The 26,723-nt window shown below is 40.8% G+C and overlaps 1 long non-coding RNA gene across 1 annotated transcript; it reads right to left on the bottom strand.

Moving 5' to 3' along the window:
• Window positions 1-1,313: 1,313 nt before the first annotated feature.
• LOC148126845 (uncharacterized) lies at window positions 1,314-22,409 on the bottom strand. The gene is made up of 3 exons (XR_015741403.1): window positions 22,354-22,409; window positions 3,351-3,481; window positions 1,314-1,582 (listed from the first exon to the last, which is right to left on the bottom strand). It is a non-coding gene; the product is annotated as an uncharacterized LOC148126845 (long non-coding RNA).
• Between the last annotated feature and the right edge of the window lie 4,314 nt (window positions 22,410-26,723).

The raw sequence follows: 26,723 nt of genomic DNA, 5'->3' as shown, positions 1-26,723 counted from the left end.
CGTATACACAGACAATAAGACTGAAATAAAAACTGATGAGAAAATTGTCTTCAATTGATGATGTTTGATGCTGCAAAGTTGTAAGCTATGTGGAGACTGTGTAATGTTTTATCAATAAATATATACTCTGATATTTTCAAGGCCACCAAATTGCTCACAGGAGTAGTTATCAGTTGTTATGTGTAATTCTGCCAAACCTATTTTAATAAACTCATCACTCGGGTACTCTTCAGATTTTTTATAAGAATATGCAATGACATATGAACAGTGAAGAACAAAAGTTATTTGAAAATAGACCATTCTTTTTTTAAAACATGAACTCCATCATCTTCCCTGCAATTACTTCATGCCAGTCATTTATTGTGAGGTATAACTAGACTAAATATGCTCATCTAATTTTATTTCAGCAAATAATATGGTAGTGCCTGGGCTTTCTTCAGTGGGATTTGAAACAGAAACAGACCCAAATTACTTCACAACTACAGATGTATCCCCATTAATTTTCTTCAAGAAAACACATTCCAAGAGAGAATTCTTTCTGTGAAATATTTGCTGCTTCATCTGCTAAGCTTGAGAATCTCAGGTGACCATTAGCCTTTGAAACAATATCCACATTTAAAATGTGGGCACATGATTTTAATAGCGTTTAATAGTGTTCATTCTTATACACTTAGCATAACCCAGTTTCCATTAAAAAAAAAAAATCTCATGCTCCAACATGAACCTTTAAAAGCTTTTAGCACATCACCTTAGATATGCTGTTCTTATCATGAAGAATGTAATAATCTTTGTTAACAATAAAGGAAGGCTGAAATGACGGAAACTTGCAACAACTTTAATCATACCAACTCTCCAGATAGGGATCTCAAGTTAGCCTGCATCCTGAGAACAGAGTATAAAGCCAATTTACCCAATTTTACAAAAAAATGAGAAATTGTGTATGGTATTTAGTGTGCATGCATGCATACAACAACTAAAAATATTCAAGCAACACTGGGAATTATTTACAAAATTCCAACAGGGGAATTAATCAGCTGGAATATATTATATTGCTATATGAAGATAAGACAAAGCATACTAAAAAGGAAGGGAGTTGCTTTTGCAGCTAAAACTCAGGGCTAGGATATTGATGAATCAGCGCTGAAGGCCCAGCGCTGGCACAGAGTGAACAGCAGTTATTTTCTTGGCCATTCTGAAGATTAGAGTGAGAAACTGGAGATCAACAGAGTTGGGTACCAAAGCTATTGGCAGAAGGACAGAAGAAAAACAAAATGTAGACATGAAGATGTTAGAAGAGAGTCAGTCAGGTCCTAGTGCAGGGGTGTCAAACTCACGTTATCACGATGGCATCACATGACATATCGGGACATTTTTTCCCCTTTGCTAAACTGGATGTGGGCATGGCCAGCACATGATGCATCTGGCCCAGATGCCGGTAGTTTGATAGCCTTGGTCTAGTCGTTAAGGCACCAGGCTAGAAACCAGGAGATGGTGAGTTCTAGTCCTGCTTCAGGCATGAAAAGCCAGCTGGTGACTTTGGGCCAGTCACTCTCAGCCCCACTCTCCTTGAAGGATTGTTCTTCTGGGGAAAATAGGAGGATAAAGGAGTATTAGGCATGTTTATCACATTGAGTTATTTATAAAAATAATAAAGCGGGATAATTTTTTTTTTTGAAACAAGCAAATAAATCCTGTTACATTGCTTTCTGGCATGTGCCATACTAATCATAATTACATTGGTTTAGAATCAGCTGCAATGGACACCCATTTGTTCTGCATGCTTTGTAACAATAAGTTGGATCATCTCATATCCCATATCCCATATCTCATATCCATCTACTTTCTGAATTGTTGCACTGAGATCCTGTTTCAATTGTACCATTTGTAATTTGAACATTAGGATTTGTAGTGAATGCTGGCAGCCACTAGGTGCTCCTCTAAGACAGAAAGTCAAACTGCGGAGCTCTCTGTTTTATTGAACTGTATTAGTATTAGTGTAAGTTCAGAGCCAAATCTTTCATGCACCTTATTGATATTAATTGGGGCCATTTAATACAGAATAAATACTGGCTGAAGGCCTTCCCTATGCATAGAGAAGGCACCGCACTATTAAGTGTAGAACTTGCTGTTTGCGGGATGTGGAGATGTAAAAGAGTAAGACAAAGAGGACATGGCAAACACTTTGGAAGGTACCAATAAAAAAGAGAATTTGTAGCTCAAGGTTGAACTGATTGGAAAGTGTCAATCAGATGGTAGGAGTTTCTGCAGAATTCTGTCTGGCTCCTTCCATAGCTTAGGCCTAGAGGACCAAGGAGACTAAAACCCATTGATGGTCATTGGTTATGAGGTCAGACCATCATGTGAAACTTCCATATTAAGAGGCCGTATAGTGGATGCTGAACATATCCAACAAAAGGCTGGTGTTGCTTTTGTGTGCTGTCAATAAGCGTCTCAAGGGCATCAAGCTATCCATGACTAGCCTTGGAGTGCCTTAGTTGCATTAACCTCATTCTATTATCAGCAGCTCTAACAGTAACAAAGAGCCAACATGAGGCCCACAGCAATAGTATCAGATATTTATCAGCTAGAATATTTTAGACATGGAGAATTACAGGTTGTGAAACTTTTTCGAGTGGCCTCCTGAAGAAGGAGGTTTAAAAAAGAAGAAGAGGCATGTTTAGATGGCCTTTGCAAAGAATAGAAATCCTTCCGTAAGGCACTATTCTTTTTTGTTTCTAGTTAGCTACTCCTATTCTGTACAAGACTTTACGTCCACAGCAGTCCTTAAGATGCTGAAATCTGAGAAAGAAAGATTTTCAAATGGTGTCTTGGCCCCCAAGACTGCAAGGTTTGTTTTTCATTTCTTTTCTTTCTTTTTTTTACAGAGGCATCACAATAAGCAAAATCTATTGGGTCAGAAAAGGTAGCAGAAAATAAACAAGTATGGGTAACACCGGACAACAATGGCTGTGTCATATTATCACGAGCTCTGAAAAAAATCTGTTTCCATATGAATGCTGAGACAGGAAATAAGAAGTCAGGCACTTTTCCCAGTGGAGACTAATGAATGTCTTAGACCAGGCAGGCACAAGAACTCCTGTCTGTTGTCTGCTTTGGGTCTGAACAACACAAGCAAGAACCTGTCAGAAAAAAATGTGAAGGGATGAAAAGGAACTCGTGCATGCTTTCTTTCTTTTTTCTTTAAAAAAAAACACCATATGCTAAAGATTGCCTGTTGATGCTGAATAATATTATAAACCAGTCCTTATTTAGCAACTGCATTGTTTAGCCACCATTTACCATTACAACAGCGATGAAGAAGTATCTTTGCAACTAATCCTTGCACTTACAACTTTGCAGAAAGCTGAAGTAAGATCATAATTACAGTTGTGGTTTCACTTTGCTTTGTTTAATGACTGAGTTGCCCATCCCAGTTTTGGTTGCTAAATGAGGACTACTCACATGGACATTGGATGCTCCTCTGGAACATCAAAAGAAACAAATATTAATGCAAATACACTGATCATTCAAAAATTGAAACAACTGAGATAAGGGACTGATGTTCATCAGTAAATGAATGACTCTACTGACTCAATTAGATCTGGATATTGGAACTTTTAAAATGAGTTTTGTATTGTCTGGGATCTGAGATTAGTCTTCTTTATTTCTCATTTAGTTTTGGAAGAGTTGAAAATCTCTCCCCCCCCTTTTTTTTTTTTACAGTCTAAGTAGACATAGGACAAAATCAGAGAGCTGCATTAAAAGGCTACCCTCTAGGCCCTGAGATGGCAGAAAAACATACAGGTATAAATTCTGCTGCCCTGGTAGCTGATCAGCAGCTGCCATAGGACCAGAACTGGAGATTAACACTATCTTTGCTGATATTAAAGAAAGATATTTTAACAGATTAACAGAGTTGGAAGGGACCTTGTAGGTCATCTAATCCACCCAAGCAGATCATCTAATCCACCCACCATTTCTGACAGGTGGCAGTCTAGTCCCTTCTTGATAGCTTCCAGTGATGAAGCTCTCACAACTTCTGAAGGCAAGCTGTTCCATTGGTTGATTGCTCTCACTGTCAGCATTTTTTTTTTCTTATTTCCAGGTTGAATCTCTCCTTGTTCAGTTTCCTTCCATTATTCCTCATCTGGCCTTCAGGTGCTTTGGAAAATAGCTTGACCCCTTCCTCTCTCTGGCAGCCCCTCAAATATTGGAAGACTGCTATCATGTCTCTCCTGGTCCTTCTCTTCACCAGACTAGCCAAGCCCAGTTCCTGTAACTGTTCTTCGTATGTTTTAGTCTCCAGTGACCTAATCATCCTAGTTGCTCTTCTCTGCACTTTTTCTAGAGCCTCAACATCTTTTTTATAGCGTGGCGACCAAAACTGGATGCAGTACTCTAGGTGTGGTCTTACTAAGGCTTTATAGGATTGGTGATTTCCTTGGTTTTGTTTTGTCTTTCCCCATCAAAGTTGCCTATTGGCAGGAGAATAACCACCAATCACTCTTCCTGAGCAGGGAGAAGCAAGGCTACAAAGGAATTTTGGGTGCTTGGGATACCCCAAAGGTGCTTTTTCAAGTGGCAAGTGGACTTTCTGGTTTTTCTTTGAAGATGCTTTGCTTCTCATCCAAGAAGCTTCTTCAGCAGAAGCTTCTTGAATGAGAAGCGAAATGTCTTCAAAGAAAAACCAAAAAGTCCACTCGCCACTTGAAAAAGCACCTTTGGGACAACCATGACCTGGATGACTGAGAATCTCCATAGATGGTGCTTGGGATAGCACAATTAGTCACTTTTCAAATTGCCCAAATTGCTCCTTGGTGGTATATGAGCACCATCACAGAAATGAAGAGAGAGGCGGCTAGCGAGCGTCAGGACACCCCGCCTCAGTGTTGGGCTCATAGATTCCATCGCGAGCCTGACAAGGATGCCATCATAAATATGAATCAGTTGCCAATTTTAATAATGTGATCATGGGAATGTTGCAACTGTCAAAAGTGTGAAAAACAGTCATAAGTCACCTTTTTTTCCAGTTCCAATGGCCACTAAATGAACGGTTGTAAGTCGGAAACTACCCATAAAGGGCATGGAAGGATGGTGCAGGAGTATGGAATATTTGATCATCCTTGACCAGATATAGCCATGCCAATGGTGACTGACCAAGGAGTCCATGACTGACCTCACAGCTGGCAACACTTGCAAGTATGTAATAAATGGCCACTAGGGAACAAGAACATGTAATTCTCAGGCCTGAATGACAATAGTAACCACCACCTACCTCATGCCTCCTTAGCCAGAATGGAATAGGGAAAAATGTGTGCTTTCCCAATAACAACAACAATTAAAAGGATGGCCATGTGAATTCTCTTATTGGCAACAAAAACAGAAAGCCAACAACATGCATGGCAGGTCTGTTTTCTGGCTTCTGCTGAATGCAAGGGTAGTGCTGAAGAAAGCATTAAACCAGGGTTTAAAAAGCAGAATTAGAGCTCTTTCAAAAGACTGTTAAATTCATGATTATAAATCTTGGCAAGCACTTTGGAACGTGTCAGAGAGGCATTTCACAGGCAGGTGTCTCTGTAGAAGCCCAGAGGTTCTTGTTCCCTAAGCCAAAATGGCTGTGTTGGCAGTTCCCAGGAACTGAAAGGATGCCTGTAGCAGTGTAAAAACCCAGTGGATCCCAACTACAGCTGAGATCCCAGCTCCAACAGGAAGAGGAAGAAAAATAACACCATTTAGATCTATAACAGCTATGAACGGCTATAGGCTGGAGATGAGATGGAAACATCGCAAAAACATGGTAGAAAAAAAGGGTTATGAGGGCATGTTAGTACTGCCTTTAGAGAGATGTGAAGATGAGCCCATAGTTTCTCTGCTAAGTAAATATATTTTATCAAGTGAGCCTACCTGGCTGATCTTTTCTGGGCTGGAAACTAAGCAAAGTCAGATGAGAATCTCAGCTGTGGGTTAGACAGTCAAGTATATATACTAGAACCTAACAGTGGCAAAATGGTTCCATGCTTTTGCCTTAAAAACAATACGGACATGTCCATAAAGGTACTCCAGCCGAGTTCAACTCATGAAACTGCCTAATCTTGCAGGGCTCAGTGTATCATCTAGCAAAATTTCAGAAGAGGCACCTAAAAAAGTTGAACCTGCTTTATACTGCATAATATTTTTTTTTCTTTGACCACTGCTGCTACTACTGAGTTGTGTTTTACTTTTTATGCTTTTTGGATCCTCAATTAAGTTGCTATTCATTAATGGTCATGTGCCAAAACACCAGGAAAACCAGAAAGAATTTCATCCAGCAGAAGAGAAAGTTGGCAATTGGCATAAAACCCTGCTTGAGATCTAGAATTGGAAACAATCTATAGTATTTTCATGAAAGTTTGAGAAACTACCAATTTGGGGCTTTTAGGTTTCAGTTCCTGTGTATGGGATGCTGCTCTATGGCTTTATTTCAAGAGGAAAGCTAAGTTATTCTGCTGTTCTGTGCATCAACTTATGGTAGATACATGTGTTATCAGACATATTCAAACCTCTACTTTTTTAAAGGTCGTGGCATGGTATTCATTTTAACAGAATATCTGAGTTTGTTTGGCTCAAAATGCACAAATATACCTTCTTGTAGTGCTCATCATCCCAATTTCCACGTGTATCTAGTTATTTTGGATTGATTTTCTGCAGAATCAATCAGCATGGATTCACTCTTAAATTAGTAAACCAGCAATCCTAAAGAGACTAATAAACTAGAAACCATGAAGAGCTTTAACAGTGATTATTCCATACAATCAAAGTAACACCATCCTTAAACAAATCTTGCATCCAGAGGTGCTGCTTTACCATGTACTTTATCGATCAGGAGTTCTCAAACTGTGGGTCATGACTCATGACCAACCAGGATCAGACTGATCAAGCATTAGCAATTCTTTCCTGTTTTGCCTGTGTAATCCCTGTACAATTGTTGCAATCGTGAAATATATGAGAACTCACTGAAATACAGAGTAAAATTTAATTATGAAAAATCTGCTATATTTAATTATTTCCCAATCCTGTATCTAATTAAATCATTGATTTTATTCATGAAAAAATCACCCTACAGCTCCTGCAGTAATGGTCACTTGCTTCATAATATCAGGCACAACCAGACAATTGAACATCCACCTCTTTTTGAGTGCATGCCACGCATGAGACCCATGTTGGAAAGAGGCGGAGCTTTGATCACCTGGTTGCATCTGCCATTTTTAAGCCAGGTCCATTGCTATGGATGCGCCAGGTTACCCAAATTCATTCATCTTTTTAGCAGGTTATAAAACTTAGAACACCTGTCGTAAATTATTTTGAAAAGCAACTTCTCCAAGAATGAACGCAAGACATAACTGAAATGAAGCCTAGGTTCTACCATTGATGATGGGATTATAGATGAAATGTGATGTGGCATGTGAAGTTGATAAAAACATGCATGAATGCAATGATGAAGGCCAAGAAGAGCAAAATTCTGCTGAAACACTTCATATATCTTTTCCTGGGTTTCTTTTTTCAGAACTCAAGAAGAGAGACCTTGTGATGCCCATTGAAGGGTCAGCAGCAGTAACTTCTAAATATGTTTTGGATTCTCATCACTTCCTTGTTTCCATCACTTGACGACATTTTCCCTTCCTCTCTCTTCTTGTCAATTTGGACATTCATCTCCTGGGTTCAAGTCACGTTCCTTTTTATCACAATTCCGTTAGGGTCAGGTTGAGCTTTCCGGTTCTTTGGGGCCCTTCAGCACAGTCTCTGGGCAGAAGACTTCCAGGTTGTTTAGTGGAGGCCTTTCAGCCTCTGCTGACTCTCACAACCTTGGTTATTCCCCTACCCCACCCTCTCCCATATGGGCCTGAGCTTCTTACCACATCAGGATACAGAACAGAGCATGAATTCCGGCCTCAGACTCTGGTCAACCGCAAGCTCAGTGTATTTCACAAACTGTGCCTCCTAAGAGTGGGGGGAGGGCTGGGCCCTGATCACTGGCATATAACGAATTCTCAAAGGCATTCACTGCCTGCCAAGTGGATTTCAGAAATGAAAACACTACACACTCTGATCACCCTTACCAAATCACCTGGTTACAGTCTATGGATACTCTTTTCTTCTTCTGCCCCTTCTGGGGCTAACAGTTACTTGGAAAGAGGTCCTGTCCAGGTTTTTTAAAAGATGTGATTCCCCCCCACCCCCAGTTCCAATTGCAGATGTGCTGTGTAAGTGTGGATAAAGGACATCAACACTGTCTCTAAACCACATATCCCTCTTCCTGGGGGCTTCCTGTTTTTCCACCGGTCCAAAATCTAGCTCATAATGTCAGCGTACAGGTACCAATATCTGGCTTGTTAAGTAGCAGACACCAACCATTCTCACAGTGCAGTGGAATTCACTAACAACGCAGCAAAGGAGACCTTCCATGGTGATATGAATTGCAACACGTTTACCTTGACTGAGATCTAATTGAGATAGGGCCACTGGCCATGAGAACTGTTCATGGGCTTTATTCACCTATGTGAATAGAGTCAACACACCTGCACTTTCCCTTCCAGGCTGATGAGTGGATTGAAACACATGAAGCTTTCTGAAAGCATGAGAGTCTTTAGAGATTCTCAGTCACCCTGTCCCAAGGGTGCTCTTTCAGGAGGCAACTGGACTTTCTTGGTTTTTTGTTTCTTTTTAAGACATTTTGCTTGTCATCCAAGAAGTTTCTTCAGCTCTTCACTATCTTGTCAGAGCTGAAGAAGCTTCTTGGATGAGAAGCAAAACACCTTCAAAAGAAAAAAAATAAGAAAGTCTAGTTGCCTCCTGAAAAAGCACTCTTGGGACAGATTTCTGAAAGCATGTTTCTCTGAATTACGTGATGCAGTTCCCTGCTCAGAAAATCTACCCAAAGATACATAAAATGTGTATTTTAAAATACACATTTACTTTATATACTTTACTTTAGGCATACTTTAACAGAAAATATGTTCTGAAATACTGGATACGTTTAGAAATCCACTGAAAATCATACACTTTATTGTAATGTTTGCTCTGCTTTTTAAAAAATGTGTAAATAAATCTAGAGAGATAGGACAGTTTATGAAGGAACTGATATGAATTTCAGCCATTCCTTTTGACTAACATACTGTTTTATTTTATTGTTTGGTTATAAATCATTATTGCACCCTTATTTTACATATATTACTTCTGTGCCAAGGAATTCTCAATATATTTCAGCTTAACTGGAAGACAATAAGGAATGCCTTACATATTATGTATTTAATACATATTAAAGTAATCTGCACAGTCCTCTTTTTCCAAAAGGAACTACAGGTCTTCATTGTGCTCACTGAACTAAACCTTGTGATGTGATATTAGGAAAAATTATCACATATTGGTTACAACAACCAAGTGAAAGCTACTATGTTAGACACTTGAGGTTGTTTTTTTTTTAGGATATGTATACTTAAGATTGAATCTACAAGACCTGCTATGCATCCATTATAGTAGAGCTGTCTTAAATACATGGGGAATTCAGCCTGTATTCATTCAAGCCATCTATTCTTCCTCAGTGAAGATGGAGAACAAGGTAAGATTGTCAGAAGCAGCATAGTGACTTTCTAAACCTTTTCTATCCAAAGATGGCTCAAAGGGAAGGGGATGTTTGGTCTGCAGCCATTTTCTGCACCCTCCTCACATTATTTCAACATGTGGCTTAGTGCACTGACTTCCCTTTTAGATTGGAATGTCTGACAATGAAACAGGATTCTTTTTTGATGTTTACCCTGCTGTTCCCTGACACACTCCCATCTGAGATTTGGAACAACTTGGTTGTTCCATTTTGATTCCTTTCCTAATCTGGATATTTGCTTGATAATTTCAGATATGATTGTACAAGGTAGGCTGTGGTTGGCCAAAGGGTAGGTGAAAAAGTCCTTGACATGCTTGGTTTATCTTTTCAACAAAACTTTATACAGTTCATATTGTATTTTGTGACTTAAAATAGGTATTCTCAAGGAATAATAATGGGCTTTCCCCCCAAAAAAACATGCTATCACTTTTGGGGACTCTCTAATCTGAATACAAAGGAACCACTGGTTTATTAAGACATACAATAAATGAGATTACATATTCGTCCTACCTATTTGGCTAAATTGTAGACAGAATTTGAAACCTAGATTGCAATGCCAAAAATGCTCAGCAGGGAATAATCGTCTTTGACCATTATGGGACTAGTAAGTTACCATGTATGGAATTACACTATTCCTAAGGATCCCAGTGGCAAGCAGGAACTAAACTCAGATTTTTAGGGCCCCAATTCCCTGCATAACCGCAGGACTATATTCTTCCTCTTCTTCAGTGAAATGCAGATCTAGTAGGTTGAGTAAGAAGTAACCATGTTTGCATAATTGCTCTCCTTTTAATAGCAGGCAGGCTCCTTGGTAGCTAGCATGCTCAGAACTGATCATGGGCCATCACTCTGTTCATAGATGGAGGATGCATTGGGCGAGTTGGTGTAAAGTTCTACCTGAGGACACCTAAGAATGTGGCTGGGGAAAACATAGGTTGCCAAGGACAACTCTTACTTGTCTATCATCATTGCAGGTCCTCTTCTTTGAGGTTTGTCTTCATCAGATAAACCTGAACAGGAAACCAAGGAGGTGGGGAGTTACTTAATCCTACCAAATATTCCTCTTTTTAGGATCTGGAAACTTACCATAAAAGGCAGTAACCAACTAATCCTCAGAGCTCGAGAGGAAAGACCTTTCCTTTGATATCTTCCTGAGCTCATCAGAGCATCTCTGGGGATGAGATGAAAGGCTTTGTCTTCTCCTTGTCATGTTCTCAAGCCTCCTGGGCATCTCTATTTTCACTCTGGAGACCTTACATGGGGGTGAATGGGCGGATTGAAGTCCACTATGGTAGTGTGTTTGGTTGGTCAAATGCCACCTTTCCTCCTTTTTTTGATATCTGTGTGGTTTTGCCCAGGAAAAAATCCTACACCAGGTGTTATTTGTATAAAAGGAAAGATGACCAGGGAGGTGTATTTTCAACTGTAACAGGAAAATGAGTCTTTGATGATTCTAGTGCAAGAATAAGCAAATTTGTCTTATCCAGGTATTTTTGATTACAGTTCCCATGAGTCTCTGCCAGCATGATGAGTAGTCAATGCAGCTGAACTTCCCACCAGTTCAAACCCCACCAGGCTCAAGGTTGACTTAGCCTCCCTTCCAAGGTGGGTAAAATGAGGACCCAGATTGTTGGGGGCAATAGGCTGACTCTGTAAAACTGCTTAGAGAGGGTCGTAAAGCAGTATATATAAGTCTAAGTGCTATTGCTATTGCTATTGCTATTTGACCAACTGGAGATAAATTACTTGGTTAGATTTTTAGAAGTGCACAAAAACTGTCCAACTTTATCAGGGTGTTTTCTTCACCCAATTTCCCTTGCAATTCTTACCCTCAAGCTATTTGGCTTACATAGTCTAGTTCCAATTCCAAGTTTATTTCTGGTCTCAGAATTTGGCTGGAGAAAAATAAATAAAAGGCTTTGTGGGGAGAACCAGATTGTGCCCGTTTCTGCTCACAAGTGTTCTTTGCCTCTGTATTTGTTGAAAAGGGAAATATTTATGCTGTTGAAAATGTTTAAACATTATGTTTTGCTGAAAATATTAATAATGTTCACTGCCAAGGGGAAGCCTCTAAGCCTGCCTAGAACTGGGTGGTTGCATACCAGCAGAGGAGCATAGCCTTCCAACCAAAAGTGGGCTTGGGATCAATGTTACATCTGAGCTGTAACGTTTGATCCAGATATTTGGTCCTTTAAGAATGATTCTTCAGACATCTGTAAGCTGGGACTGTTCCAGATATTGCATTTAGTATTCAATATTAGGAGTATCTCCATTCAAAAAAGGGATTTTCCTCCCACCTTTGTCTTTCTTTTTTGCTCAGATCTGGAAAGGAACATGAATCCATGGTGGAGCACAAAGAAGATCTTATTTATTGATTGATTGATTTGATTTGATTTGATTTGCCAATTGCTTACAAGATAATAGGTATAAGTATAAACATGAGTAAGAATACAGGAAATGGGTACGAATAAATGGGGACAATAGGACAGGGACGGTAGGCACGATAGTGCACTTATGCATGCCCCTTACAGACCTCTTAGGAATGGGATGAGATCTTGGACTCAGTTCCCACCATCTCCAAGTTTGGCTGGATAAGACATCTGTCTAAACTCCTAAAAAGTTCTTGCCAGTCAATGGCTTGAATGGATTTATGTATGTCTCCAGGTTCATATTTTTCCAGATCCCAGAAGACTAGACTGTCTGTCCCAGCACCTGCTCTAAGGGATCAGCCTCATTCCTCTTCAGCATTTGGGTGGACTTGATCTTCCTGACAATATGCAAGGCTGCTAAAACCTGGCACCCCTCCAATCTTTTGTGTTCCTTATGGAATTAATCTGGGATGCCTTGGTTATTTATTTGATTTTTTTTCTTTCTGTTAGTTTAATGGATTGAGGTTTTTATACCCTGCCCAAAGTTAGGTATTTATTTTATTTATTAATCATTATTATTTTATTAATCACACACACACACACACACACACACGCACACATATGGTCACTCATTTCAAAAGAAGCAAAAGCTTGGTGTTTAAACATTAAAATGATAATGAGATAAATTACATAATGCATAAGATGAGCAACTATATAAATTTTATAACTTTTATAAACATTACCTTGATATAAAGAAACAAACTAGAAAAACTTGCCATCACATGCTATTTTATCGGACAGTGATGGCAAACCTATCACACGGTGCCATTTTTGATGACATGCCAGGCCTCTGGATCCTCTGGAAGTTGCATAAGAAGGCCTTGTTCTCCCACAGTCTCAGAGGCATCCAAAAATCACTTCAGCATTGTTAAGCAATTTTCTGAGGCTTCAAAGGCCGCACAAGAACAAGGCCCTCTTGCTCCACTTCCAGAAAGTCTGAAGAGGACGACCCAGAGGAGAGGAGGTCTGGAGCGGCTTCTATTGTCTGTGCTGTATGTGTATTGGTATGTGTGTGAGAGAGAGAGAGGGAGAGATGCGGGGGAGAGCAGAGGTGGGTATTCAGAAGGTTCTGACCAGTCCTGGAGAACCGATAGCAGAAATTTTGAGTAGTTCGGAGAACCGCCAAATACCACCTCTGACTGGAGATTTTACAGTATCTTTCCCCTGCACGCCCATCAAGGTCATGCCCACAGAACCCGTAGTAAAAAAAATGGAATTCCATCTCTGAGGGAGAGAGTAGATAACAGATAACAGATAACAGATAATCAGAGTTGTAAGGGACCTTATAGGTCATCAATTTTTGACATGCCAACCCCAAATATTTTGCCATCACTGTTGTAGCATATATAAATTCTGAACTCTCTATTACTGTAATGCTGCAATAAGGATTGATCAGTTTTTATCAATTAGAAGGCAGAAAGCAGGGACTCCACTTTCTTCATCCTAAATAGATAATATTTTTTGTTGTCTTCATTCTCCTCCCACTCTTTTTTGGAAGTGGTTGATATGGGAAGGAGAGTTTAAAAATGAGATGTGATGCTTGGACAACACCCCTTCCTTATTACAAAGCAGGGTAGCTGCTCTATAAAAGCTTCCTTTGGAACCATCTTGATTTAGGCATCTTCTGAGATTCTAAGTCAGCAGATTTCAAAGTAATGAAACTGAAAGATTGTTTATGTTTGCACTAAGCAACGCATTAGTAAGGGAGAGGGAGGGAGAGAATGTCACCACTGCATGATTTTGCTGAACTGCCTCCATGTTAATTCCTTAAGGATTGACTATGTCTATTTTTTCTATTCTTCTTCTTCTTCTTCTTCTTCTTCTTCTTCTTCTTCTTCTTCTTCTTCTTCTTCTTCTCTTCTTCTCTTCTTCTTCTTCTTCTTCTTTTTCTTCAGCGTTGTCTCGCCCGGGACTATGTATTATTATTATTATTATTATTATTATTATTATTATTATTATTATTATTATATTACTGTTGTTGTTGTTCTCTCCAAGGACTATTCGAGTCCTTGGAGAGAACAATAAGGACACCATTGATTTGAAATGTTTTTTGGCCACATAGACATTGGAGCTTCTCTTCCAGAAGAGAAAGGAAAGGAAAGTGAGAAGTATTCAATTCCCAGCATGTTCTTTAACCCTCAAACTGTGGTAACCTAATATATGGAATCACAAACTGTCCAACCACACTGCAACGTAGCAGGTTCAATACAGCCTGTATAGTTCATGTATTGTTCACTGTGTTTTGGGATCTCAGGAAATCAGATTAACTGAGTAAGCCAGTCTTCAGTTGGCTTGCAGTACATACCTCATGCAACTCACTCATAGAAGACAAGCCAATGAGGAAAGAAGGTCTGCAGAGAACAACAGTAAGGCCCTGAATCCTTGAGACACTTATAAAAGCTCCTGATACACTGTATTCTTTTCACTTTAAGCTCTGGATTCCTTCTCCAAACTGTGCTAAAGAAAATGCCCAAGTAGGCAGGAAAAACAGCAAATCCAGATTTAGTTATTTTTATTTGTCATGCACTTTTAACTATGTGTAACATGTACTTTAACAAGTATGAGACCTGTGAGGTTGGTTGGGCTACGAGAGAAGGACTGATCTAAAGGGCCCACAGAGAGCTTCATAGCTGAAGACAGAAGTCAAGTCTTTCTGCCCCAGCACCTTCACCATTATATCACATTAATGTTTTGAAAAGGGGGGATTGGACCTGTGATAGTATTCAATATTTTTTTACTATTGATTCTGTGGGCGTGGCTTGGTGGGCATGGTGTGGCTTGGTGGATGGGGCGTGGCTTAGTGGGTGTGGCAGAGGAAAGGTAAAATCCCTATTCCTTCTCCACTCCTGGGAGAAGGTTACTGCAAAATCCCATTCTCTGCCCACCCCACTAACCTGATTTCCAGCTCCATTCTCCTGTGCAGGGCAACAAAAGAAGACCCAGCCGATCAGCTGGGACTCGGGACGCAGCGAATAGATGCGGACAGGACCAACCAGAGGTGGTATTTACCGGTTCTCCAAACTACTCAAAATTTCCACTACCGGTTCTCCAGAACTGGTCAGAACTGGCTGAATACCACCTCTGGATTGGACTATAGGCAAAGAAGAGTGTGTGTAGGTAGAGAGGGAGGCTGAATGAAATTAATGTGCTCAAGCTCCCTTTTGCCTCAGTGTGGCCCAATCAACTCTTGTTTTGGAGGATCAAAACAAAGCTAACAGTATTGAGTCTTCTGCCTCCTTGGTCCTTGTTAATAATTAACCATCATTTCACCAAGTAAATGCCTATGAAAATAGATATCCTCTGGAGTGGAGAACTGGAGCAAAATACGATTATTACTCCTAGTACTAGCACTACTGAGATGGAAGAGATAACCTGCTATGTTAAGAAAACTAAACCATTCGTGTCAGGTTACTGGAAGTTGTATAGGCCCTGGAAGCTTTTTTTTTTTTACACATAGCTTTGATTATAGAAGCATGTAGGTATTGGTGGTTAGAGAGACTATTTTAATACTGCAGGCAAAAAACCTCCCCTCCCTAAGCTACCTACAGATCTGACCCAGCATAGACTCTTTTCATAAACAGCAAGGTAAAGACCTGTTGTAAAAGTGTATGAAAATAATTGTTCAAGATTGGAGGCTTTATTTGTTACACCTTTAATTCATATTTATGGTTGCAGTTGAGGTGGGAATGTTTTCGAGAAACCTAGGAAGAGCTTGTCAGTATCTTAATAAGTAGGTCCACCGCTTCAGTGGGGAAAAAGGAACACATCAGTGACAAGAAGGAAAACAAATGGGAGTTGATTAAAAAAATGAATTGAGAAAAATCTACCAAGTAGAATTGGAAATGCAGTAATGCTGCTAAAATGGATGCTTTCAGAATGTCCTTTGCAGAATTTACTTCACATAGAGCCTCTGATGTACCACTTGAGGGCGCATGTGACTAAATTATCTTGATTTTTCTCAGGTTGAAAACTTGTGAGTAGTAAGCCTTGTCGCTTCAGAGTTCAAGTGCTAATTTCCCATCCTTTAGCTAGGAGGAAACTATATTGGAATGAAATTTGTTGTCACTAATAGTGATCACTATCCTACCTGTATTGCCTCTTTTCCCAGTCATTGCTGGTCAGCTGATGTCTCTCCAAGTTGATTAGATAATAAAGCCTAATAGATTTTATACATTTTGAAGCTGCCCTGTGGCTCTATTTTTCCACCAAGTAAAATATATATTCCAACATTCACTTGAGTCCTTAACTTAATAATATGTGTGTGTGTGTGTGTGTGTGTGTGTGTATTGTACCCATGAAAACTTAAGAAAACTATATATATATATATATATATATATATATATATATATATATATATATATATATATTTTCTTAAGTTTTTGTGGGTACTTACATGTATACTATTCAGCTTTGTTCGGGTATTTTCCCACGTCATTATAGTTGTGCTTTTAAAGTTGTAGCAATGTTTCGGCAGAATCTCATCTGCCATTATCAGGCTTCTGTATTGTGTTCGTCTGTGAGTCAGACTTTCACAGCCGTTTCAGTTTTAAATTTGGGGCTAGCCCTAGCTAATGCCACCCACAAACCCAAACTATGGTTAAGATACTTCAATGACACATTTGTGATTTGGCCCATGGAAAAGAAAACCTAAACAATTTCCTAACACACCTTAACAGCACACACCCCAAAATCAAGTTCACCATGGAAACGGAAACAAACAACTACCATTCCTAGATGTACTAATCTACAAAAAAACAGATGGAACACTAGGACACACCATATACCAGAAGAAAACACACACCAACCGCTACCTCAACACCCAATCCCACCACCACCCAGCACAAATAAACTCCGTGGCCAAAACACTAATCACCAGAACCAAACACCTGGCAGACAAGACACACGTAAAGACTGAACTATGCACCCTGGCTAAAGTACTGACAGCTAACGGCTTCCACAAAAGCAAAATCACTGGCTTGATCCACAAAAACACGCTGAGACATAATGGAGACCCAGAAGATGAACAGACCTATGGAACAGCTGTCCTGCCCTACATAAGAGGTACTACAGACAAAATCAGCAAGATGCTACACAGGCATCACATCAAGACTGCCTTCAAAACAGACAGAAAAATATCAGCTATCCTAAGAAACCCCAAAGATAAAATTGACCTGGAAAACCAAGGCATATATGAAGTCCCCTGTGCATCATGCCCTGCCACATACATTGGACAGACCAATAGAAGAATAAGTACCCGCCTAGATGAACACAAAAATGCAGTAAAAAAGCTGGAACACACTTCCTCACTAGTCCAACACATGGAAGCAACAGGTCATAGCATCGACTTCAGTGGCACCAAAACCCTAGCCACTATAAAAAACCCCAGCCACAGAATTATCAGGGAAGCCATAGAGATTGAAAAAAGACCTGAAAGCATGAATAGAAGATATGATTCCACCAGACTGTCAATCATTTGGAAGCCTGCACTCACAAACAAAAAATTCTCCACACCACAAGCCAGACAAACACCTGGGCACAAACAGATCCCCCCTGATACCTCCAGCTCAAACACACCCCAACCAGGCACCCAGATGAAACCTAGCTTCCTAATAAATGATAGCTGTCCATTTACTTGGAGCCAAGCTGCACTAAAAGCCTCCAATACAGGAACACAATGTTGCCAGCCAATCAAGACAAAAAAAGGCACAAAATAGACAGAAGATATAAGAAACACCAATCAAGCAGAACACAGCAAACTCCAAGACCAATAAACACAGACCAAGACCCCCAACAATCAGGATGAAGAAAAAACCATTCTGGCACAGCAGTAGGCTAGCCCCAAATATAAAACAGAAACGGCTGTGAAAGTCTGACTCACAAGCGAACACAATACAGAAGCCTGACGATGGCAGATGAGATTCTGCCGAAACATTGCTACAACTTTAAAAGCACAACTATAATGACATGGGAAAATACCCGAACAAAGCTGAATAGTATACATGTAAGTACCCACGAAAACTTAAGAAAACATCTGAACCTTACTATCTTGTCCAACCTGAGGCACAATTGTGTTGACAGGTAGGGAAGACTTAGAAAGATCATTTCTTGAGTGAGGTGGTAGAGCAGGAGAGTAGTGCTGAGCTCCAACACCACTTCATTTTACTTTAAAAGATTCTCAGCATGTGTTGCTTTGCATTATTGTTGTTACTGTTCTTATTTATAATATGCTAAGTAAGGCCTCAAGATTTGTGGAGAGAATCTTAACAAGAGGCCATCCAGCCTATGCTAGACAAACATTACATGGCTTCGGTGAAGTGGATACTGCAGTTGTTGAATGAATCATTGTGGTTGTTTAAGTGAATCCAGCTTCCCACTTTGACTTTGCTTGTTGGAAGATGGCTGGGATGATCACAAATGGCAGTCACACGACCCTGGGACATTGCAGCCATTGTAAATACATGGGCCCAAATTTTGATCACATGAGCGTGGAAATGATGCAATGGTTCAAAATGTCAGGACCAGTAACTTGTAAGTCACTTTTTTCAATACTGTTATAACTTTGCATGTTTGCTAAACAAATTATTGTAAATTGAGGACTATTTTACAGTGGTATGTAGGCAAATTTCATAACTTGGACAATCATTGGAAATTGTAGTGGGATCTGGCCAGTGGTGGGATTCAAATATTTTTGCCACTGGTTCGGGGTGTGTGGCTTGGTGAGCACACTTTGCATGTGTGTTCACACTTTGTGTGCACGCGCACACCAAACGTGCACTTTGCGCAGGTGCAGAGGCTTTTATGCAGGCTCAGAGGTGTTCTAATTCAACTCCTGAAAGCCTGCATGATCCCGGTTGCTTCAGCTGCTGCTGCGGGGCAGTGTTCTGTGCCTCGCAAAGCAGCTGCACTTCAAATTCAGCGGATAAAGGTGAGTATGGGAGTGCAGCGGGCAGGCGGGCAGGCCCAACAGCAGAGTGGCGGAGAGAATCGGTTCAATCTCCATTGCTCATTGCTGCTACTGGCTCGCCAGCACCGGGCCAAACCGGTAAAATACCACCACTTAATCTGGCACTGAGTTGCAGGCAGGAGTGAAGAGGCAAATCAGTCTTGAGTCATTAGTATGCAGAAGGAGGCCCAGAAGGAATAACCCTCCCCAAATCATTACAGTACTTATCTGATAGTTATGCAGAGTGTACTTTAGTCTGGCAAGATTTCTATCTATAGGTAAATAGCAATAAAGTAGCTTCTTTGAGCAATTCATCATGTCTTGGCTCCTTGCGCCTGACAGAAATATATCCAGGGGAATTTAGAATAAAATTGGACGAAAATGGTCCGATGACTGGAGGAAGAACAAAAAAACTTTTTCAGACAGGCAACTGTGATATTACTGAAGGCTCAGTATAATGACCCTCCCTCACTGTAAAGCCTCCCTTGCAGAAACAGGTATCTCAGAGGCATCAAGAAGGTTGCAATTGCCTCTGACACAGATTGTTGTTAGACGTCGGGGACAGAACATGGAAACATTTGGGGTAGTGTTTGTCTTGCCGTTGCTGTGGTTAGTGCTGGTCTTCAACATCCTTCTTTGGTGGATCGGGATGCAACTTCTTTGGGCTCACTGTGGGATAAGTTTTCCAACTTGGAGTTCTCTAGAACTGTTAGGATTACAATGCCCCAAATTTGCAGTCTCATCAACAGCTGAGCTATCTGGCAATTCAGGGAACTGTGGTTCTAACAAATCCAGAGGACAACAGCAAGTCACCCCTAACTCCATAGGATTCACACCTAGTCCAGATTTTCTGCCCGAGAAACAATGGTAGGGAAGAGTTGAAGTTCTTCCTTTTTGGATCTCTGCACAAGGCCCAGATTCTGGCTTGGCTTTGGCGGCGTTCCATTCAGAGCCTGGCTCACCTCTGCTGAAGTTCTGGTCCCCCTAATGAAAAGATAAATGGCAGGCTCCCAACCTACTTACAACAGCCCAGCGCTGGAAAGGAGCAAGTCAAGTGGCTGCACAATCAAAGAACAAAGCCTCCCCTTCTGTGCTGGCTTTCAGGTTGGCGATCACTGCAAAGAACTTTGTGTCAGTGGTGGTTGCCTTTGATGCGACTCAAATAGCCTTTTCTCTCTCTCCCTCTTCTAATGTTTCTGGCACTCCCAGCCCTGCGGCACATTTGAGGCAAAGAATGTACCCTGTCACCACGGCTGCTTCCCTTTATTTGAAGTGTCTCGCGGAGCTATCTCCCAAATGACATGCTTCTTTCAGTGAGAATTATTTTCCCCCTGCTTCTATCTGTCAGTGTCCGTCCCCCACCATACGCCTCTCGGTCTCCATGCTCCCTGTATGTCCAAGCAGGTGTGAAGACAGGCTGGCCCTTTGTGCAGCAGCCTTTTCCTCTCCCTCCTTCCCCTGGCCCGCTTCCAAGCCTGTCACTTTTCTCTCTCCTCTGCCTTGTTTTTCAGCAGAGCACCGGCCTCACTGCTCCTGTCACCTGGGCTAAGGCTGCCTTGGCCTGTCGGTCAGCCGTGGGCTCGCTCTAATCTTGCCTTCCACAAAGGCATGCCTGTCACTCCAGAGGGTGAGGCATCTAAAAGTCCAGGCAAGCAGCGTAACATCCTAAACTCCAGGTAGGGGTCAATCCTGGCCCTTGTTGGATGAGAGGCTTGGAAAGGCCTGGGGTGGCAAAAAGAAAAGGGGCCCAGGGGTGCTACTCCACATTTGCTCCCAATCCATCCAGAAAAATGTTTCCACTGTTTAATGAACAGAGATAGTCCTGGCTCAGGAAGAAAAGTGGTTCCCTAAGGCTGCTATTGACTTCACCATCAAAAAAAACAAAAACAAAAAAAACCTTGATGATGCTTACTTGTCATCAAAGTGCATGGAGCATCTTCCAGAAATTTAATCCAAATCATCACTGGTTGCCACTATTTTTTAATTTTATTTATTTTATTTATTTTGATTTGTCAATCGCTTACAAGATAATAGGTATAAGTATATACATAGTTATGAATACATGAAATGGGTACATATAAGAAAAATAAAAGAAACATTAGGACAGATGGTAGGCGCATTGGTGCGCTTATGCACGCCCCCTACAGACCTCTTAGGAAAGGGGTGAGGTCAATAGTAGACAGTCTAAGGTAAAGTTTTGGGGGTTTGGAGAAGAAACCACAGAGTCAGGTAGAGTATTCCAGACATTGACCACTCTGTTGCTGAACTTGTATTTTCTGCAATCAAGTTTGGTGTGGTTAACCTTGAGTTTGTATCTATGGTTTGCTCTTGAAAGAGTGCAGAGAAGAGCAATAAAGATGATTAGGGGACTGGAGACTAAAATACATAAAGAATGGTGCTGGAATTGGGTATGTCTAGTTTAATGAACAGAAGGACTAGGGGTGATATGATAGCAGTATTCCAATATCTCAGGGGCTGCCACAAAGAAGAGGGAGTCAAACTATTCTCCAAAGCACCTGAAGGCAGGACAAGAAGCAATGGGCGGAAACTAATCAAGTAAGGAAACAACTTAGAGCTAAGGAGAAATTTCCTGACGGTTCAAAAATCAATCAGTGGAACGACTTGCCTCCAGAAGTTGTGAATGCTCCAACACTGGAAGTATCTAAGAAGAGATTGGACAACCATTTGTCTGGTTGAGCAGGGGGTTAGACTAGAAGACCTCCAAGGTCCCTTCCAACTCTATCATTCTATTTCCATTTTGTGCTTCTTTGCAGGTCTCTAGTCAAAATTGAATATGATGATCGAGAAAGGAGTCATTTGACACACAACAACAAAATGCAAACTCTAGGGAGATTTCTGTGGCTTCTTGTATTGCACTTTGCTTCACAATATCTGATGGTCTTATAGAGAGAAAGTTAAACTGATTAACAGAAAATGCTTAGTTTAAAAAAACATTTCTCTTGTTTTCTAGTTGGCAAAGACAAGCTATAGATTAAACATAATGACCTCCAAGATAACCATTCTTATGTCCTGAAACAACAAGTAATCACATAGATGAAACTTGAACTATTTCATCCAGAAAATTTGTAAATATCTGAATGGCACAGAGTTTTTTTATTAATAATGCAAAACTTTTTTTTATGTCATTGATCCTTTATGAGACATCATATTACACCTGTGATGTTTCTTGCGAATATATTACATTTTTTCAGAAAATATTTCTTTCTTTCTTTCTGAAAGCATCTCCTATTTTGTACCTAACTATCTGGGAACTGTTCAGCATCCAATGATCCTCCTTGCCTATTTCCAGAAGAAAAAAAAAAACTTCAAAAGCGTGAGCTTACATGTATCGTCTCCATTGACAACAGGGAAATGCTTGCCCAGTGGAGAAGTGGCATCCGAGAGAATGGTCCAGTCACACACAGCCCCTGCAGCTGAAGAGGAACTCCAGACCGAGATTCACTCAGTTCAAAGGCTGGGACACTGTCAATGGAACTTCTCATTACTTCCAAGGCAGCCCCTACCAAGTCCCCCGCTAGCAATCGGCTTTTAACAGCCTGCATACCTGGCACAGAAAGAACAAAAGGCTCGGAGATGCCAACAGGAGTCCTCGTGGCATTTGGAGAATGGCTCCTTTATCAGCATTCCTTTCTGTGGTCTTTATGTCTGCTCAGGATGGGACTATTTGAAGGTGTTGATCTTGCTGAATGGCTTCTTCTGATGTCTTTCCTGCTGCTGCTGCTTCATTCTTCCAACGTTTGGGCTTCCTACCCACCACCTTGGCAGAATCAAAGGTTTTAAACTTGGCAATCTTGTTTGCTGGGACTCGGGCACTTTGATCCTGAAAGGTTAAGTGTCTTAAACTGCCTCAGATATAACATATAAACATGACTGGCTGCTTTGTCTGCTAAAGACTAAGCAAGTAAGATCTCATCAAACTACACAGTTTGATAAATCTCTATTTATTTGACAGTTGTTTGCCCTACTCTTCAGCCAAGAAGTATTTCCACAGCAATTTACAAAAATGGATAACAGTTGTAATAAGACAGTCCCTTCCCTCAGGAAAAGAAGCGGGTGTACTACTGTACTTTGTTACAGAGTTTTTATAAATCTCTTTAGAGAGGGTGCAGTGCGAATTCTGATGGAACATATTTCAAGTCCCATGACATATTCCTAACATGGTTTTTACTCCATGAGGCTGACGTGTTCAAAACTGAAACACACATTTAGACTTGCATCCTCTCTTATTGGTTTAACTACATTTTGTACAAATAATGGTTCCCAAGTTCAGAACAGCCTTGGCTAAATTTAATGCCCCCCACAACAACTTGGCAGAATTTAATGCCCCCTCCAATTTAATGCCTCCCCCAACAGGATACCTTGAAATTTCAAGGTATCCCAGTTGGACAAAGGTTTTGCCCTTCTGTGTAGCAGCCTAGAAACCTGCAGCTTTTGTGTGGAGGTTTCCACTGTGCTAAAATTTAAAAGAGATGTGAATAGCAGATAGGTAGACACTCAACATACTGGCAGGTAGGTAATATTTTCTGGAACAAAGTCATAAAGAACTAAGCTTACAAGAGAGGTAAAGAAAAAGAGCATGTCCTTGGTTAATGATGGTAATTGGGACATTTCTGTCACTTCCCGGCTGCCATCATTAAGTGAATCGCAGGAGGTTATTAAATGAGGATATCACATGATTGCCATTTGACTTTACTTTTTGGTCAAGTAAAGGTTGAAATGGTGATCATATGACCGTGGGATGCTGTTACAATGCAATTATAATCTTGCCACTGAGTATCCAGATTGCGAACAAGTAACTATGGGGTTGCTGCAACCACTAGAATCTGGAGCAGGGTTGGGATTCTACCAGTTCGCACCTATTCATTAGAATCGGTTATTAACATTCTAAGCAGTTCAGGGAACCAGTTATTAGAAGAAATTAATGGCCTAATCCTGTAAGGAAGGCAGGAAGGAAACATTCTGGTGTTGCTTACAGAAACTGCCTGTCCGTTAACCCTTATTACATTCTTGGCAGGACTAGACTCCTGTCTCATGGGAACTTCTCTGGAGTTTTTTTCCCACTCCTTTGCTGGTACTTTGCTTGTGTGGAGTGACCATTCAAAGTTATAATGGCACTGAAAAAAGTGACTTATGACCATTTTTTACACTTACGACTGTTGCAGCATCCCCACAGTCATGAGAGGCCAGGCAAGGAGATGCGTGCCTCGATGTGAGTGATATTGAGTTGGCCACACCCAGCCAATAACATGACCACCAAGCTATGTCCACCCAGTCACATGACCACCAAGCCATGCCCATCACCTAAGCCACGCCCACAGAACCGGTTGTTAAAAATTTGTATCCCACCCCTGATCTGGAGGCCTGATTGTTTAAATATTAGTTTAGTGCCTATGCAAATTTGAACGGTGGCTGAATGAGTGGTTATTAAAGGAGGACCACCTGTTCTATCTCAGGAAGGAAGAAGGAAGAATAAAAGAAGAGGAAAAAAAAGAAAAAGGGACATTTGAGAAATATGGTTGAACAATAACAGGTAACAGACCTACTCATTTTCTATTTTGTTCCAGTCTTTGTCCTAAAAGTGAACTAAAATAACAATTGACACAAATAGGAGGAACAGCCCAGAAAAGATAATTGAGGAGCAATCAGTGACCGTGGACAAGTTTAAGTCTCCAGAACAGATTAAATACATTCAGAAAATTAATCAAGCTGATGAACAATTGTAACCCACGACTATACTTCAAGGACTCCATGTCAAGTTGAATAGAAGTGTCGAGCAATGGATCCTATGGGTCCTTGAGAACTTCAGCATATTTATAAATAACTTGGATAAGGTACTAGAAAACAAGAGGTTTGAAAATATTGTCACTGAATTTACATATAATACAAAAGTAGCAAATGCTTTACTGGCGAGCGTCAAGATTCAGGATGATCTCCACAAGCTGGAAAAATGGATTAGGGACCAGCAAGATGAATTTTGACAAGGACAACTGCAAAGTCCTGTGTTATGGTAGGAGAAATCAAAGGCATGAGTATAGGATTGGGAGGGTAATGTTATTCTGACAATACGTAGTTGTCAGAAGTACATGAAGGAAATTCTAGGTGTCTTGGTAGATCACAGGCTAAACATGAGACAACAGTTTGATGCAGCTGCATATAAGAAAGAACAAAAAAGCAAATCTACATGTGTTTCAACAGAAATTTAAGAATGGCAAGATTAAGAGAATTCATTGTTTGTTTCTATTCTGCCTTGATGAGATTTCATCTAGAACAGGGGTGTCAAATTTATGTTGGGACTTATCGGGACTTTTTCCCCTTCACTAAACCTGGTGTGGGCATGGCCAATGCATGACGCCTCTGGTCCACGGGCTTGGAGTTTGACATCCTTGATCTAAAATATTGTGACTAATTCTAGGCACTGCATATTTAAAAAGGTTGTTGACAAATTGGAACATGTTCAGAGGAGAGAATCTAAGATGATAAAGTATCTGGGATAACAAACCTACAAGGAACAGCTGGATGTATTTCATATGTTTAGCCTAGAGAAGAGAAGACTAGAGAGATGATAGGTGTCTTCAAGTATCTGAAGGACCATCAGGTAGAAAGAAGGTGGGGCAGAATTGGTCAGAGTTTCTCCAAACCAACAAGGACAAGAAAAGACTTTAGAGATCATCTAGTCCAGGGAGTCGCCAACCTTTTGGATCTCAGGGATGACCAAACTCATAATTTTAAATCCCGCAGACCACTAATATGAATTTTGACTGATGGTTGGCTTGCTGACATTGGTGGGAAAGTCGGTCCCATATTCCAGAGCTGCAGTAGTCACAGGAATGGCCCTTTGGTCATCCCAGAGCAGAAAAAGCAGAAGCAGCAGAGACCCTTGGAAAATCTCCAAACAAAGTCTGCAGGAAAATTCCTATCCCTTTTTCCCACTGATCGATTATTCTTCATTTGGGATCTCAGCTCCGTCTCCAGCTCCGTTCTCAGGAAGGAGGGGGAAAGAGAGAGAGAGAGAGACTTTTGGCTTCATGCAAGGAAAGCAGCTGAATCAGCAGAAATCTTTCTTTCTCTCCCCCAAACTCTGCCAGAAATGAGTCTTTGTGAGACTTGTTGCACTGGCACAGCCTCTTGGAGCAGGATGCCTTGCAGGATCCCAAAGACTCATTTCTGGCAGAGTTTGGGGGAGAGGAAGAAAGACTTTTGCTGCTTTCCTTGTGTGCAGCCAAAAGCAGAAGAAGAAAGAAGCGGAAAGAAGCAGCCCGGTGGCCAGGCGAGGTGCGTGGGGCAAGTGGGACAGGTCCCCCTTACCTTTCCCCCCCTCCCCTCACTACCTCGTGTTGTTCGCAATGCAAGCAACACAAGCCTTGTGTTCCCGCAGGCCAGCACAGCCTTGTGTTCCCACGCAGCCTGGATTAATTGCTTTGGGGGGTGCTTTGGGGGTGACATTTCTCTGTCACCCCCAAATAAATTTTCTCACAGACCACCAGTGGGCCACGGCCCACCAGTTGGTGACCACTAATCTTGTCTGTATATTATATATGTCTATTTTGTTTTTTTTCTTTTTATGCACTTTTTTCTTTGGATTAAATGATTTCTAAAGTCCTTCCAACTCATATGGGTGCTACAATTTTATGAATATTTCCTTTAATTCCTACATTCTCTTCTGCAATCCTTTGATACAAAAGTTATTGCTGAG

The sequence above is a fragment of the Pseudonaja textilis genome, chromosome 2 (genome assembly GCF_049901715.1).
Source record: "Pseudonaja textilis isolate UNSWEBS1 chromosome 2, rPseTex1.2, whole genome shotgun sequence".
Lineage (NCBI taxonomy): Eukaryota > Metazoa > Chordata > Lepidosauria > Squamata > Elapidae > Pseudonaja > Pseudonaja textilis.
Note: the sequence above shows the minus strand (reverse complement) of the source record. Positions and strands in the feature narration are given on the sequence as shown.